Source organism: Mandrillus leucophaeus, unplaced genomic scaffold (genome assembly GCF_000951045.1).
Source record: "Mandrillus leucophaeus isolate KB7577 unplaced genomic scaffold, Mleu.le_1.0 Scaffold36, whole genome shotgun sequence".
Lineage (NCBI taxonomy): Eukaryota > Metazoa > Chordata > Mammalia > Primates > Cercopithecidae > Mandrillus > Mandrillus leucophaeus.
Window position 1 is genome coordinate 221,226 of NW_012103809.1, and position 4,830 is coordinate 226,055.

Sequence of the window (4,830 nt, forward strand, 5' to 3'; positions counted from 1 at the left end):
AGCCAAGAAACACATCAACTTTCTGGAACTCAAAGCCGTCATCACAGCTGTCTCAGCCTTCAGAGCACATGTGAGGTGGTGAGGACTGTTTTGCCCTGAGCTTTGCAGGCAGAACAGGCATGGCCCTCGTGGAACATTTAGCCTGGTTTGATTCTGTCCCCAGCCTAGCCAAGACTCGGCCCGTCCTTCAAGAGATGCCTTTGCTATTTGTCAAGCTCCCTCCTGGCTCAGACCATTTTAGTGTCTGAACTGTTAACTCAAACTTTTAGCCTGTCCTGGGTTGGCCTGAACTGGTTAACTAGGCTCTTACACAGCATGCATCCTAAGTATTTGTGGGCATTGTGGAGGCTCTGCACTGCGCCCCTCCTGGTCAAGTGTTGTAAAACCCACTGTTCTGTCATCTGTGGGTACATTTTTTTTCAGGGCCTCAACCATCATCCTAGGCATCTAAACTTATTCCACATTTCCTGGGGGCCTTAGGTCAGAGTTTAGATTTCACTTCAAGAACCCTGAGGAGGCTAGGCACGGTGGCTCATGCCTGTAATCCCAACACTTTGTGAAGCCAAGGTGGTTGGATCACCTTAGGTCAGGAGTTTGAGACCACCCTGGCAAACATGGCGAAACCCTGTCTCTATTAAAAATACAAAAATTAGCTGGGCATGGTGGTGCACGCCTGAGATATGAGAATCACTTGAACCCAGGAGGCGGAGGTTGCAGTGAGCCAAGATCACGTCACTGCACTCCATCCTGGATGACAGAATCAGACTATCTCAAAAACATGGGGGGGAAAAAAACCACTTCAGGTTCTTGCCTATAATCCCAGCACTTTGGGAGACTGAGATGGGTGGATCACTTGAGGCCAGGAGTTCAAGACCAGCCTAGGCAACATGGCGAAACCCTAAAAACCCAATTTTAGTCTCGACTAAAAATGCAAAAACTAAAGTTAGCCGGGCGTGGTGGCACACACGCCTGTAATCCCAGCTGCCTGGGAGGCTTGAGGCACAAGAATCGCCTGAACCAGGGAGGCAGAGGTTGCAGATTGTGCCACTGCACTGCAGCCTTGGCGACAGAGTGAGACTACATCTCAAAAAAAAAAAAAAAAAAGGAAAGAAACCCTCTGGTTTTTCAGAAGCTGGGATGCAGCCCTTATCTTTCATCTTTTCATTGCTGTCTCCTTAGACCTGGAGACCTGCCCCTTAATCTTCTGTTTCTGGCTTTACATAGCATTGTCCCTTATCTCCCCCGGGGCTTGGGGGCTGGCCTTTCCCTCCCCCCACAGAGGGACTTCCGCCCTCTTAGTCCTCCTGCCTCCATTGGCTTTGCATAAATCTTGTGGGAGTGCAAATCCAGAAATTCAGCAGCCCCCACCAACAACCAGATCCAGCCTTTCTGTCACATTTCACCTACGGGAGTCATCTTCAGGGCGCTACTAGTCTTTCTTTTTTGTTTTTTTCCTGAGGCACTGTTGGTGGAGCTAAGGGGTATCTCAAAGTTTCTTCTAATAACTCTTTTGTACTTTTCCACTCTTCAAGCTCTGCAACTCCCTCAGGCCTAATAGAACCCAAAACAAACAGCCTAGTGAACTCTGGCTTTATATTGCAAGACATTCTCAATATTCAAATCATTTACACCCAAGGGCAAGGGGATGGGTGTTTCAAGGTCAAGACTCTCAGCCTAGCCCTCCTTGTTTGAAACCGTCCTCTCCCCCTTGCTATCCTGTGGCTTCCCGGAAGCTACTAGGTGGACCTTTTTTTGAGATGTCTTTTTAAAATGAAGGGAAATAAAATGGAATGAAGGGGAAGTAGCAGGTGTAAATTTTAATGAAAGTCATAGCTATATGCTAGAAAGTTTTAATTTCAGACACTTGTTCTGACTCTGAAGTGTGTTTATTGTGTTTATGTGGTTTTTTTGAGACGGATTCTCACTCTGTCGTCCAGGCTGGAGTGCAGAGGCGCAATCTCGGCTCACTGTAACCTCCGCCTCCTGGGTTCAAGTGATTCTCCTGCCTCAGTCTCCCAAGTAGCTGGGATTGCAGGCGTGCGCCATGATGTTCACCTAATTTTTGTATTTTCAGTAGAGATAGGGTTTTGCCATGTTGGCTAGGCTGGTCATGAACTCCTGACCTCAGGTGATCCACCTGCCTCAGCCTCCCTAAGTGCTGGGATTATAGACGTGAGCCACCGCGCCTGGCCTATTTATTTTTTTTAAATTTTTGTTATATCTTTTTATTTTGAAGTGTGTTTTTATTAATTATGAGTAAAACTATGGCTCATGCTATTTATTTGAAGATCTTGGCAGTTTCTAGAAAAAAACCAAAGGGCTATTCCTGTCCGGGCTATGTTCCTAATAAAATTTATCATTAATTAAAATATGAAAAAACAATAACTTTGCTTTAAAAAAAAAAGGCAATATTTAATTTCACCTTAGATGGGTGAAGATAGTCTGAAAGGATGTTTGTGCATTTCTGAAAACTCCATGGGTATTTTTAATAAAATGGACTTGATTCATAGTTTACAAGAGGGCAGGTCATATATCACGCAAAACAGGGATTCTTACCCTGCTGTCCCTGGGTGGGTTTCTAGGGTCCCTGACCCTCCTGGTACTGAATGAAAATGTTGAGTATAGAGTATGTGCATTTTTTCAGTGGGGTGGGGGGCATAATGTTCAGTTTGAGGGTCTCTCCCCTTCTGTGGGACAGGGTCCGCCCCTGTGGGTTAGTACTGAGGTTCATGGTGACAGCTGTGTGGCACAGATGGGCAGCTTGTCTCTAGAAGCTCCAGAAGGGAAATAAAAGTGAGAAAATATGCCAAGCAGTTGTTTTTCCCCGGCGTTGTCCGTGTGGGGTTTATTTTACCTCTGAGTTTTCTCCCAGTTTTGTGCTCTTCACCTTAGCTGAGGGAGGCTGTGTTGAGAGCAGAGAATGTGGCCACATGCTGTAGCTCTGGGAAATGCTGCATTCCAATTTTCTCCCAGCACAGGGCTTTGAAGCCCTTGACACCCCAGAGCAGACTTGCTCAAACTTATGAAGGGCACGTGTAATTTGAGACGGTTTCTGCATCTTCCCTACAGAAGGAGAGGTCTGCATTTGGTCCTATTTGACGTGTGTTAGCAACACTTTCTTCTCACACCTGCAAGAGGATGTAATCATCTCTCCTCTACTTTAAGGCACTGTTCAGTTGTATATTTCTTATTATTTATTTTTTGAGACAAAGTCTGGCTCTGTTGCCCAGGCTGGAGTGCAGTGGTGCAATCTCAGCTCACTGCGACCTCTGCCTCCTGGGCTGAAGCCATCCTCCCACCTCAGCTCCAGAGTAGCTGGGACCACAGGCACTGCCACCACACCCAGCCAATGTTTGTGTTTTTTATAGACACAGGGTTTCACCATGTTGCCCAGGCTGGTCTCGAACTCCTAAGCTAAATGATCTGCCCAGTTTTGGCCTCCCAAAGTGCTGGGATTACAGGCATGAGCCATTGCTAGTTGTATATTTCTTAATTTCTTCGACTGTCTTTTTTTTCCCCCCTCTGTTTCTGATAGTACTAATTGCTGCCTTGCTTTTCTCTTCTTGTTAAACTGGCAGTCTGTAGGTATCTGCTGTGAACATGCCATTAGGATGCACGAAGCTCCACCTCCACCGGGGAGCCAGTGGTCCGAGCCATTCTCACATTATGCTGCCCTTGACATTGCTGGAATGTGACTGGGGGAGAGAGGTGTCCTTGTCTGTTCAAGGCACACTCAGCTCCAAGCTCTTACTTGGATGTTGATGGGACAACTCTGGATGGAATCAGCCTGGCTCCTGGCAGCTGGCTTGTAATCGCAGGCAACGGATGGGAAATGTTTTCTAGTCCTAATTTGTGACTCCTGGTGATGTTGAGCAGAGGACCATTTCTGGTCTTAATCCTCTTTTAACATCATCTTTTCTTGTTTTTGTAGGTTGCTGCGACTGTGTGCTCCAGGAGTGGTGGCTCTGAGGTGTGACCCTGCCCACCTTTGGGCCCAGCCAGGTTCAGCCCCCCAGTAAGGAGGGCAGCTTGATAACACAAAGAAAACAGGTTAGTGAAGTGGTTTTGACTCTCAGTGAGTCACAATAATGCCGAATGTCTAGTCTTCCCATGCTCTCCCCTCCTACCCTCCCCACTTCCCTTTTAATTGTTGTCCCCCTTTCCAGGTCCTCCTGAGGCTTTGGTGCAAAATCATGTTGAAATTGTAACTAGGCCAGGCATGGTGGCTGACACCTGTAATTCCAGGACTTTAGGAGGCTGAGGCGGGCAGATCACTTGAGGCCAGGCATTTGAGACCAGCCTGGCCAACATGGCAAAACCCCATCTCTATTAAAAATACAAAAAATTAGCCAGGCGTGGTGGCGTGTGCCTGAAATCCCAGCTACTCAGGAGACTGAGGCATGAGAATCGCTTGAATCTGGGAGGCAGAGGTTGCGGTGAGCTGAGATAGTGCCACTGCACTACAACGTGGTCAATAGAGTGAGACTGTCTCACAAAAAAAAAAAAAAGGAAAGAAATTATAACTATAACTTGTTAGTTCTTGATCTGATGGGCCTGAAATGTGGGATGAGAAAGGGTGCCAAGGATTTGTCTCAGGAAGCAACACTTTGGACATCTCATTTTTTTTTTTTTTTTTCTTTTCTCTCCCTCTCTCCCCTCCAAATCCGGACCATGTGTGTTAAAAACTGGAACACCAGGTTCATCTGCTTGGTAATGTTGATCATATCTATGACTTGGGAACTTCATCTGGCTTCCCAGTGCTTTCTGATTCCAGTTGGAAGAGATTATATTAGAATATAACCAGTGATACTTATTTTTTTTTTTTTTTTT

The 4,830-nt window shown here is 46.3% G+C and overlaps 1 protein-coding gene across 3 annotated transcripts in view; it reads left to right on the forward strand.

The window, feature by feature from the left end:
* Positions 1-3,927: 3,927 nt before the first annotated feature.
* The window catches only part of RREB1 (ras responsive element binding protein 1), an 84,862-nt gene continuing 83,959 nt past the window's right edge, over positions 3,928-4,830 (forward strand). For all 3 annotated transcript variants that reach the window (XM_011989614.1, XM_011989616.1, XM_011989615.1), the window contains exon 1: positions 3,928-4,050. The gene's annotated coding sequence lies outside the window, so the exon portion shown is untranslated. The remainder of the gene's footprint in view (positions 4,051-4,830) is intronic.